Source organism: Cervus canadensis, chromosome 4, assembly GCF_019320065.1.
Source record: "Cervus canadensis isolate Bull #8, Minnesota chromosome 4, ASM1932006v1, whole genome shotgun sequence".
NCBI lineage: Eukaryota > Metazoa > Chordata > Mammalia > Artiodactyla > Cervidae > Cervus > Cervus canadensis.
Window position 1 is genome coordinate 5,678,459 of NC_057389.1, and position 13,145 is coordinate 5,691,603.

Genomic DNA, 13,145 nt, shown 5'->3' on the forward strand with positions numbered 1-13,145 from the left:
CCAAACATAATTTTAACTGCTGTTTGCAATTCAAACTAAATAGTTCAGTGATTATATTAACTACATCAATATTAGGCTAACTAAGTTGCTTTGTCTAGAAATAGAGAAGTTTCTCATGGGCCACATGTAAAGCAATCATAAATAACCATGTGAAAAAAAATGAACGCAAGCTGAACAGATTTAGAAATACAATATCCCCTACATCATGAAGTATTTCTCTACTTTGGCAGTTCTTTGTATGAAAGAGTCACCAAAGACACTTTAATATACAAAAACCACAACTTTCTTTGTAATAAATGGGAAACAGAAGAATTGGAAAACAGAATATAGGAAATAATTTATGAAGAAAAAGATAGAAAACAAAAGAACAATTTTTTACTTATAAAATTTTGCAGTCTGATACCTGTCTTGCTCATATGAGCCATTTTTCAGAGATGATAAGTGGTGACAGATGTGGTTTTGTTATGGAAAGAATGTAATGTCAAGCAGCTGAGCAACTACACTTCTTAAAGAAATTAATCCTGTCTTCCGAATTGGACTCTTTTCATCTCCTCTTTCCTCCTTAAATTTCTAACTGGTGTTTTCAGTAAATGATAACAATCTCAATGATATCTAATGGTCTTAGTGATATTACATTCCCGACTCTTTCTGTTGGTGGTGTTCATAAACACCTTTGTAGTACAAGTGCCCAAGGTAGAATAATTCATCTGAAAATATGGCCATTTATTTATGATATGTTATCATTTCCATACATATTCTCCATTCTAATATTATATATCTTCTTTCTTGTTTTACTTTTTTCAAAGGAGAAATAGGTGGAGTGAAAGTCACTCAGTCGTGTCCGACTCTTAGTGACCCCATGGACTATACAGTCCATGGAATTCTCCAGGCCAGAATATTGGAGTGGGTAGCCTTTCCTTTCTCCAGGGGGTCTTCCCAACCCAGGGATGGAACCCAGGTCTCCCCCATTGCAGGCAGATTTTCTACCAGCTGAGCCACAAGGGAAGCCCAGAAATAGGTTAGACAATCACAATATTAGTAACGCCATTTTATGAGATAAAAACACCATTTTTATATGTTATATATTTAACCATGACATTTGAGATTCCTGTAGCATGAGGATAACATCTTTAGGTGGGGAGGGGAAGTTTTGCATTTCTACTAGCTAGAGCTTTTATACCAAAACCTTTTCTTTTTAAAATCCATAATAAACTGGACAATCAATGACAGAAGAGCAAATTAAAGGCCCTCTGTGTATATTAAGTCACTTCAGTCATGTCCGACTCTTTGTGACCCCATGGACCAGAGCCCATCAGGCTCTTCTGTCCATGGGATTCTACAGCTAAGGATCCTGGAGCGGGTTGCGATGCCCTCCTCCAAGGGATCTCCTGACTCACGGATTGAATCTGCCTCTCTTACACCTCCTATGTCGACAAGCGGGTGCTTTACTACTAGCACCACCTGGGAAGCCCAAAGGCCCTCTGGGACCTTTTTACCTTCCTCAAAGACCCTCTGTGGAAGGTATATAGAGGGTGGAAATTTTATATACATAATGCCTTTCCTATTGCTATATGTATTGGGTTGGCCACAAAGTTTGTTTGAGCTTTTCCATAAGATGTTAAGGAATTTTGTATTGGGATTTGGTCACTAGACCACGAGGACTCTCCTGGTGACACTGGGGATACCACTGGGTGATGATGGTGACGAGGTGGGGAGGAAGTGGGTGATTCATCCTCGGGGCGCCTAGTGAGCTGCTCAAGGAGAGCTGACTCCAGTGGTACTCCCCTGGTCTGGAACGGCCGACTTCACATCCCAGTGGAACGGCTCCTCACCCCTGTGTGCTGTCGCCTGGCCCTGCACGTGTGGCCTTTCACCTGGGACTTTCTATTTTCCTATCCATCATCTTCTCACACCACGGTTCAGCTCCTCCAGGCATTCTAGATCAGTGCTGTCCAAGAGAAATGTTACTCATGACCCATACATAATTTCCTAGTAACTATATTAACAAACGTAAAACTGAATTAATTTTAATATCTCTAAACCAATATATTAAATATTATTTCACACACATCAGTGTAAGAATCATTAATGTCTATCTTACGTACCTTTGTTTTATTTTAAACCAAATGTCCAGAGTCTGGTATTTGACATGCGCAGCACATGTCAGTTTGAGCTAGCCACATTTTGGGTGTGCAGTAACCACAAGCGCCTTTGCTGTTTTCAGTCACTAAGTTGTGTCCCACTCTTTGTGACCTTGTGACACAGAAGGCTACTCTGTCCTCAACCATCTCCTGGAGTTGGCTCAGACTCATGTCTGTTGAGTTGGTGATGCTATCTAACCATCTCATTCTCTGCTGCCCGATTCTCCTTTTACCTTCAATCCTTCCCAGCATCAGGATCTTTTCCAATGAGCAGGCTTTTTGCATCAGGTGACCAAAGCGTTGGAGCTTCAGTTTCAGCATCAGTCCTTCCAATGAATATTTATGGTTGATTTCCTTTAGGATGGACTGGTTGGATCTCCTTGCATCCCAAGGGATTCTCAAGAGTCTTCTCCAGCCCTACAATTCAAAAGCATGACTTCTTTGGCAGTCAGCCTTCTTTATGGTTCAACTCTCACATTCATACATGACTACTGGAAAAAACCACAACTTTGACTACATGAACCCTGGTTAGTAAAGAGATGTCGCTGCTTTTTGATATGCTCTCTAGAGTTCTCATAGCTTTCCTTCCAAGGTGAACATGTCTTTTCATTTTGTCACTGCAGTCACCATCTGCAGTAATTTAGGAGCCCAAGAAAATAAAATCTATCACTTTTTTTAGGGGAAAAAATCCATTTCCCCCCTTCTATTTGCCATGAAGTGATGGGACCAGATTCTATGATCTTAGTTTTTTTGAATGTTGAGTTTCAGGCCAGCCTTTTCACTCTCCTATCTCACCCTCATGAAAAGGCTCTTAAGCTTCTTTTTACTTTCTGTTTTTAGAGTGGTATCATCTGTATATCTGAGGTTGTTAATATTTCTCCTGGAAATCTTGATTCCAGCTTGTGATTCATCCAGCCCAGCATTTTGCATGATGTATTCTGTGTAGAAGTTAAATACGCAAGGTGAAAATATATAGCCTCGACCTACTCATTTCCCAATTTTGAACCAGTCTGTTGTTCCATGCCCAGTTCTAACTGTTGCTTCCTTACCCAAATACAGGTTTCCCAGGAGATAGGTAAGGTGGTCTGGTATTCCCATCTCTTGAAGAATTTTCCACAGTTCGCCGTAATCCATACCGTCAAAGGCTTTAGCATAGTCAATGAAGCAGAAGTAGATGTTTTTCTGGAACTACACTGATTTCTCCATGATCCAATGAATGTTGGCAATTTGACCTCTGGTTCCTCTGATACTTAGAAACCCAGTTTGTTCATCTGAAAGTTCTTGGTTCACGTACTGCTAAAGTCTAGCTTGAAGGATTTTGAGCATAACCTTGCTTGCAATGTGAAATGAATGCAATTGTATGTTAATTTGACCATTTTGGGGCATTTCCTTCTTTGGGATTGGAATGAAAAATGAACTTTTCCAATCTTGTGACCACTGCTGAGTTTTCCAAAATGCTAACATATTGCGTATAACAATTTAATAACATCATCTTTTAGGATTTTTAAATACCTCAGCTGCAATTCACTCACCTCCACTAGCTGACGTTTTCTAAGGCTCACTTGACTTTACATTCCAGTGTGTCTGGCTTGAGGTGAGTGAGTACACCATCATGACTATCAAGGTCATTTGGACCTTTTTTGAATAGTTCTTCTGTGCATTCTTGCTACCTATTCTTAATCTCTTCTGCTTCTGCTGGGTCCTTACTGTTTCTCTCCTTTATCATGCCCATCCTTGCATGAAACGTTCCCTTGGTATCTCCAATTTTCTTGAAAAGATCTCTAGTCTTTCCCATTCTACTGTTTTCCTCTATTTCTTTGCGTTGTTCATTTAAGAAGGTGTTTTCTCTCCTTGCTTTTCTCTGGAACTCTGCATTCAGTTGTATATACTTTACCCTTTCTCCCTTGCCTTTTGCTTCTCTTCTTTCCTCAGCTATTTGGAAAGTTTCCTCAGACATCTACTTTGTCTTCTTGCATTTCTTTTTCTTGGGGATGGTTTTGGTCACTGTCTCCTGTACAGTGTTATGGACCTCTACAGGTAGTTCCTCAGGCACTCTTTCTTCCAGATCTAATCTCTTGAATCTATTTGTCACCTCCACTGTATAATCATAAGGGATTTGAGTTAGGTCATACCAAATGGCCTAGTGGTTTTCCCTACTTTTTTCTTTTTCAATTTAAGCCTGAATTTTGCAATAACGAGCTCAATGATCTGAGCCACAGTCAACTCTAGGTCTTGTTTTCGCTGATTGTATGAAGCTTCTCCATCTTTGGCTGCAAAAAAGAACATAATCAACCTGATCCAGGTATTGACCATCTGGTGATGCCATGTGTAGAATCACATGGATGTTTGTTGTGACCAGCATGTTCTCTTAACAAAACTGTTACCCTTTGTCCTGCTTCATTTTGTACTTCAAGGCCAAACTTGTCTGTTATTCTGGGTATGTCTTGACTTTCTCCTTTTGCATTCCAATCCCCATGACACGAAGGCCATCTTCTTTTTTTGGTGTTGCTTCCAGAAGGTGTTGTGGTTCTAAAATCAGCCACCTTTAGCTCTTTGTCACCGGTGGCTGGGGCACAGATGTGGATTACTGGGATGTTGAATGGTTTGCCTTGGAAATGAACTGAAATCATCCTGTCTTTTTTGAGATTCCACCTAAGTACTGAATTTTGGACTGTTTTGTTAACTATGAGGGCTACTCCATTTCTTCTAAGGGATTCTTGCCCACAGTAGTAAATATCACAGTCATCTGAATTAATTTTGCCCATTGCCATCCATTTTAGTTCACTGATTCCTAAGATGTTGATGTTTAATCTTGCCATCTCCTGTTTGATCACTTCCAATTTACCTTGATTCGTGGACCTAACAGTCCAGGTTCTAATGTGATATTCTTCCTTATAGCTTCAGACTTTACTTTCATCACCACACATATCTACAACTGAGCATCATTTCTGCTTTGTCCCAGTCACTTTGTTCTTTCTGGAGTTATTAGTAATTGCCCTCTGTTCTTCCCCAGCAGCATATTGGATACCTCTTGACCTGGGGGGCTCATCCAGTGTCATATCTATTTGCCTTTTAATATTGGAGTGGGTTGCCATTTCCTTTTCCAGGAGACCACATTTTGTCAGAACTCTTCACTATGACTCTTCCATTTTGGAAGACCCTGCAAGGCATGACTTGTAGCTTCACTGAATTATGCAAGCTCCTTTGCCCTGTCAAGGCTGTGATCTGTGAAGGGACACATGTGCATAATGGCTGCCATATTGGAGAGCACAGCTCCGATTATTCCTCCTTCATGTAGTCACAGGCCTACATCAAGCAATTAGGTTCTTTACTAAGGATACCCCTCAATCTTTACACACTGAGCAACATATTAATGAGATGACCAAGTCTGATCCTTAGGAAGCCAAATATCACCTTTTCTTTTAAAGTTTATCTGATCTGGACAAAACTGACACAAGTCTCTATGACCCAGTTCATAAGAAGAACATATGAAATTTCATTCTTAATCTCCTTGCATCCCACACCTAGACATCAGGCTTGTACATTCTTTCCTCTTCAAACTCTTAAATATCTATTTGTTGGCCAAGCCCTTAAGATGCTCTTAATATAAACTAGGCAGATATAGGAAACAAACAAGAGTTCCAAACTCAAGAGAAGTTGGGAGTCATACAATCCATATATCATGTCCATAGGAAATTAGTATGTTCCTAGTAAAAGCCAAAAGCAAGGTTATATTTGTTCAGATAGAGCTATATTCTAATTCTGCCTCTATCATCTGTTTACATGTACACTAAGTCACTTCAGTCATGTCCAAATGTTTTTGACCCTATGGACTGTGGCCCTCCAGGCTCCTCTGTCCATGGGATTCTCCAGGCAAGGATACTAGAATGGGTTGCCATTTCCTACTCTAGGGAATCTTCCCATCCCAGGGATCGAATCTGCATCTCTTATGTCTCCTGCATTGTCAGGTGGGTTCTTTACCACTAGCACCACCTGGGAAACCCTAGAATATTAGAGTGGGTTACCATTGCCCTTCTCCAGCAGATTTTCTTGACCCAGGTTTCAAACCCAGGTCTCCCACATTCAGGCAGATTCTTTACCATTTGAGCTACTCAGGATCTAAAATTTTCACTATAGGAACATTTTTTGCTGTAACATAGGAACAATAATATTAATAGTCCTTGATATTAAGAATTACAATTGCAACCATACCTTGAATACTTGCACTGGATCAGATTCTTTGCTAAGGATTTCACATTCATTATTTATTAAATAAAGGAAATATATCTCACCAAATGTGGTAATACATGTACTATTTCTATCTTATATTCGCTTATCAATATAGTCAGTATAATACATTAACTATTATGATTATAATGATTGCTTTATTATTTCTCATCTGTCTTCAATTTTCTTTGATGATAATATCCCAATTTTCATCATAGACAGAAAATCTGCAGTGACAAAACAGTGTGTATTATGTGAATCCCCAGGGTACAGTTTGTTTATTTCTTATCAACTTCTGATGCTCAGCTGCTCAATAGATAATGAATAAATTAATGAATTAATTAGTGAGCCAAAAAAGGGAGAATTTCTGAATTCAATAGCCACCGTATAGCAAAGCAAGATTATATTAATTACATTCTCTGTTTCACTGAGAGAGCTGTATTTTACACAGCAGCCTCGAAAATCTCTCAAAGCAAACCAAGAGATGTATGTTGCACTGTCAGTGGGACAAGTCAAGTGTTTATTTAAATGGAGGAGTCAGATTCTTTGACAATGACACCGATTTGATTCCTCTTATTGCTCTTCTCCTTCCCCTTCCCACTAGGTCACAGATGTGCCACCTGGTTTGTTAAATAGCCGTACACACACAGTGGTGAATTCTCCGGATGCAGAACAGATTCATATAAAAGAGGCTCTGCTCTTTCTGAGCTTTTAGACTGGGGAATTTATTGAATTTGTTCCCTTCTTTTTTTCAAAATCTTACAAAATATGAAAGTTTTTGCTTATACCATAAACATGTAAGTTATAAACAAACCATGTCAAACCATTTGTGAGCATGTTGAGGTAATGCCCCTTTGTGTACAAACTTCTAGTTTAAAAATGTTCATTTTGTAAAAGTTAATTGGCAATTACATTGGCATTTTTCAGAAAATTAGATACTCATACATAAAAAAATGAGACACCTATTTTACACTACTCAGAATTAAATCAAAATAGATTAAAGACTTAAATATAAGAGTAGACACTATAAAGCTCCTAGAAGAAAACAGTAAGAGAAAGTTGCTAGGCAGGGCTCTTGGCAATGATGATTTGGATGTGACATGTAAAGCGCAAGTAACAAGAGCTAAAATAAACCTGTAGGACCATAACTAAACAGCTTCTGCACAGCAAAGAAACAATTAACAAGATGAATAGACAGCGTGTGGAATGGGAAGTGTTATTTGCAAACTATGTATCTGACCACGGGCTAATACACAAAATATATAAAGAACTCATAGAACTCAATAGCAAAACATTTCCAAATAATCCAATTAAAGACTGAGCAGAGGATCTGACTAGACGTTTTTCCAAAGAAGATACGTGAAAGGCCATAGGTGCATGAGAAGATGTTAGATATCACTAAGCATCAGGGAGACAGAATGAAAAGCACACGTTACTATCTCACGCCAGCTAAAGTGGCGACCGTCAGAAAAGAAAGGGATAACAAGTGCACTGTTACTGGGACTGCAAATTGGTACAGCCACTGTGGAAAACAGTGTGGAGGCCCCTCAAGCAGTTAAAACAGAACTGCTCTACAAGTCACCAACTTCAATCCTGAAGATGTATCCAAGTGAAACAGAAACCCTATGTAGAGAGGTATCTGCACCCCTATGTTCACTGCAGCATTACTTACAACAGCCAGGCGTAGAAACAGTATGTGTCCAAATAAAGATACATGAATAAAGAAGTTTGTATCTATATGAGATTATGGAGGTTAGGCACTTGTAATCATTTTACAATACACTTAAAGTAAAATCAGTAAGCTGTGTACTTTAAACTTACATAGTTGTTTAGTTGCTAGTCGTGCCCAACTCTTTTGCGACCCCTGCATTGTAACCCACCATGTTTCTCTGTCTTTGAGGATTTCCCAGGCAAGGACACTGGAGTGGGTTGTCATTTCCTTCTCCAGGGTATCTTCTCAACTCAGGCATCAAACTCTTGTCTCCTGCATTGCAGATGGCCTCTTTCCCAACTTGTATAGTGCTATATGCCAATTTTATTGCAATAAAATTAGAAAAATTTAAGAGAAAAATAATCAGCATTTTGTATTAAATGCTATTTTGAGTGACAATCCATTTTCTTTACTTTTCTTGCCCTATTAAACTTTACGTAAATGGAAATATTTTTATGTAGTTACATTTCCTATTTACATGAACAGCAAATAATTGCTACTTTATATGTCATTGTATCCCTGGAGTAGAAAATGGCAATCTGCTGCAGCATTTTTCCCTGATAAATTCCATGGACAGGAGTCTGGTGGGCTACAGCCCATGGGGTCTCAAAGAGTCAGACACAACTGACAGACTGAGCACATACATGATTCTGTTCAGAGTTACATATCATTATTTTGCATCTAGGCTGTTTATTTAAAGAACTTCTACATTAAAAGAAGAAAAAACTACAACACTAAAGGATGAAATTTTCATTGAAATGGCTCAGGAATTCCTGGTCTAAAAATTTTCAGAATGTCTCCAATGCCAGTATTAGAATGTAGACTTATGACAAATAAAAGAGCTATAATTCTTTACACCTGGGAGAGATTTAAGATGAAGTGTTTACTTAAAGAAAGAAATAAGATTCAATGTTTTTCCTCAGAGGAAAATTGATACAAAACTGTATCTCTCTCCTTCCTCCTTCCTTCTTTCATTCCTTCACCCCTCCCTTTCTTCTCTTTTTCTTTCCTTTCTTTCTTAGCAGAGGAATAAAGCCTCAAATACTGGTATCATTGGAGTCCAAGAAATGAGATCCATACTTTGGATCCCTACAGGATTAAATATTATTGCCTGAGGAGACAAAGAGTTTGACTCAGTAGACTCTATAACTACTTCAATAGAGTAAAAGGTATGCATGGTCCTGCTATTGAGCTTTCTGGGAAGTTCATACTCTCTCTGATCATCACATCATTGACAAGGTATCTCAAATATGGGAACAAGAGCACAGGTCCACAGACACACTGCTCTGTCCTTCCATGCATGAGGATTCAGCAAACACAATCTGGATTATGCACAATACTTAATGGAAATAGCCAAAAAAGATCTTGCAGTAAACTGACAGGAATCTTAGCCTGAACAAGCTTGAAAGACAAAGACACCATTAAAAAAAAAAAAAAAAGGAAATCATCAAATTATCAAGAATTATCAGGCCATCCTAGTTTCAGGACCTATACAGTTCAAAGTTGAGTTAGAGGACTCCAAGCCAAGAAGGTTTATATACTTCTAATTCTGTCTTCAAGATATTTAATTTTTTGCTTAAACTATTTTTTAAATGACAATTGCAGGGAATCAAAAACAAAAGCAAATGAAAACCAAAAAAAGCAAAATCTCTGCTTTATTAAACTTTGTACACTCCCAAAGTTATCTATAAAGTAGAAGAATCTTGCTGAATAAATGAAGGCTAAATCATCAATAGCAAGATCATTATTTTCTCATTTAAAAGATCTATAAAGGACGCAGTGCCGCCCTTGCTGTATTAATTTGCAAGCATTAATACTTGAAGGTAAACGCTTGGGCTATGCATCTGGCCCAAAGTTAAAATAGCAAATGAAAGGTAACTTCTATTTCTTTGAATCTATTTTTCTCCTAGATTATAAAGCAGATCAAATTATGATTTGTACTGAAAAGAACATTTACTACTATATTTATCATATTGTATATAATACTGTACAATATTTAAATATCAAATCATATTTATCATTTGTGACACCTAGTCTATCCATCTAAATAAATAAGGATCATGTTACTAGTAGTTCATCTCATTGGTTTCACTCCATATTCATTATGAATCAAGTTTGGCATATGCATATATTAAGTGAGATTCTTTACATATTTAGCACAACAAACACACAGCCAAGTACCCAGAAGTAAGAGATCTGTGTCTAACTGTTGATGAGAAATTTTAACTTTCTGGGCCTTGTTGTTGTTGGTCAGTTGCTAAGTCATCTCCGATTTTTTGTGACCCTGTGGACCACAGCACGCCAGGCTTTCCTGTCCTTTGCCATCTCTGGGAGCTTGCTGAAACTCACGTCCACTCTGGCATTCCCTTCTGCTCCTGCCTTCAATCTTTCCCAGCATCAGGGTCTTTTCTAATAAGTCGGCTCTTTGCATCAGGTGGCCAAAATATTGGAGCTTTAGCTTCAGCATCAGTCCTAATGAATATTCAGGACTGAGTTCTTTTAGGATGGACTGGTTGGATCTCCTCACAGTCCAAGGGACTCTCAAGAGTCTTCTCCAAGACCACAGTTCAAAAGCATCAATTCTTCATTGTTCAGCCTTCTTTACGGTCCAACTCTCACATCCATACATGACTACTGGGAAAACAATAGCTAGATGGACCTTTGTTGGCAAAGTAATGTCGCTGCTTTTTAATATACTGTCTAGGTTTGTCATGGCTTTTCATCCAAGGAGCAAGCATCTTTTAATGTTGTGGCTGGAGTCACCATCTGCAGTGATTTTAGAGCACAAGAAAATAAAATCTGTCACTCTTTTCATTGTTTCCCCATCTATTTGCTATGAAATGATGGGACCTGATGCCATGATCTTAGTTTTCTGAATGTTTAGTTTTAAGCCAACTTTTTCACTCTCCTCTTTCACTTTCATCAAGAGGCTCTTTAGTTCTTCTTTGCTTTCTGCCATAAGGGTGGTGTCATCTGCATATCTGAGGTTATTGATTATTTCTCCAGGCAATCTTGAATCCGGCTTGCACTTCATCTAGTCCGTCATTCCGTATGATGTACTCTGCATGTAAGTTAAATGAGCAGGTTGATAATATACAGCTTTCAGGTACTCCTTTCCCAATTTGGAACCAGTGTGTTGTTTCACGTCCGGTTCTAACCGTTGCTACTCAACCTGCAAACAGTTTTCTCAGGAGGCAGGTAAGGTGGTCTGGTATTCCCATCTCTTGAAGAATTTTCCCCAGTTTTTGTGATCCACACAGTAAAAGGCTTTATCATAGTCACTGAAACAGAAGTAGATGTTTTTCTGGAACTCTCTTGCTTTTTCTATGATCCAATGTATGTTGGCAATTTGATCTCTGGTTCCTCTGCCTTTTCTAAATCCAGCTTGAACACCTGGAATTTCTTGGTTCAAGTACTGTTGAAGCTATCTTGGAGAATTTTGAGCCTTACTTTGCTAGTAATGCTTTGCATGTGAAATGAGTGCAATTGTGCGGTAGTTTGAACATTCTTTGGAATTGCCCTTCTTTGGAATTGGAATGAAACTTTATCTTAAAAACAAAAGAAACAACAGCAAAAAAACACTTGATCTTTTCCCATCATGTGGCCACTGCTGAATTTTCCAAATTTGCTCGCATATAGAATGCAGCACTTAAACGCTTTTAGGATTTGAAATAGCTCAGCTGCAATTCCATCACCTCCACTAGCTTAGCTTGTAGTGATGCTTTCTAAGGCCCATTTGACTTCACACTCCAAGATGTCTGTCTCTATATGAGTGATCACACCGTTGTGGTTATCTGGGTCATTAACATCTCTCTCTCTTTTTTTTTTTTATAGTTCTGTGTATTCTTCCCACCACTTCTTAATATCTTCTGCTTGTATCAGGTCCATACTATTTCTGTCCTTTATTGTGCCCATCTTAGCATGAAATTTTCCCTTGGTATCTCTAATTTTCTTGAAGACATCGATAGTCTTTCCCATTCTATTGTTTTCCTCTATTTCTTTGCACTGATTACTGAGGAAGGCTTTCTTATCTTTCCTTGCTATTCTTTGGAATTCTGCATCCAGAAGAGTATATCCTTCCTTTTGTCCTTTGTCTTTCGCTTCTCTTTTTTTCTCAGCTATTTTGTTATGCCTCCTTAGACAATCATTTTGCCTTTCTTTTTCTTGGGGAGGGTTTTAATCACCACCTCCCATACAATGTCATGGGCCTCCTTCCATAGTTAGTCAGGCTCTGTATCAGACCTAATCCCTTTAATCTATTTGTCACCTCCACTGTATTTTCATAAGGGATTTGATTTAGGTCTTACCTGAGTGCTTTGGGAGTTGGTGATAGACAGGGAAGCCTGGTGTGCTGCAGTCCATGGGGTCACAGAGTCGGACATGACTTGAGTGACTGAACTGAACTGAACTGAATGCTTTAGTGTTCTTCCTTACTTTCTTCAATTTAGCCTGAATTTTTGCAATAAGTTCATGATCTGAGCCATAGTCAGTTCCTGGTCTTGTTTTTGCTGACTGTATAGAGTTTCTCCATCTTTTACTGCAAAGAATGTCCTTAATGTCCTTATTTGTAAAATCATTTATTTGAAACAAAAAATAGGTTAGAACTAGATGTTCACAGTGTTATAATTTTTTTTCTGGACAGGGCACAGAGACATGCGCTTAAGAATCCATCTATCTTATTCCTGGAGGGGAGGAGCCAAGATGGCGGAGGAGTAGGACGGGGAGACCACTTTCTCTCCTACAAATTCATCAAAAGAATAACTGAATGCAGAGCAAACTTTGCAAAACAACTTCTGATCGCTAGCTGAGGCCATCAGGCGCCCAGAAATGCAGCCCATTGTCTTCGAAAGGAGGTAGGACAAAATATAAAAGTCAAAAAGTGAGACAAAAGAGCTAAGGACAGACATCCGTCCCGGGAAGGGAGTCTTAGGCGGCATTGCTTGGGGTAGGGTCCGGGCCTGAGTGCCCTGAGGACAATCGGAGGGAGCTTCTGTGAGTTGCCAACTTGAACTGTGGGAGACCAAAAGAGAGAGTAAATTAACTGGCCCGAACTCACTGCCGGCTGT

The 13,145-nt window shown here is 38.9% G+C and overlaps 1 long non-coding RNA gene across 1 annotated transcript; it reads right to left on the reverse strand.

The window, feature by feature from the left end:
* Positions 1-2,839: 2,839 nt before the first annotated feature.
* On the reverse strand, positions 2,840-11,338 carry LOC122441027. The gene is made up of 2 exons (XR_006269173.1): positions 11,225-11,338; positions 2,840-3,040 (listed from the first exon to the last, which is right to left on the reverse strand). It is a non-coding gene; the product is annotated as an uncharacterized LOC122441027 (long non-coding RNA).
* Between the last annotated feature and the right edge of the window lie 1,807 nt (positions 11,339-13,145).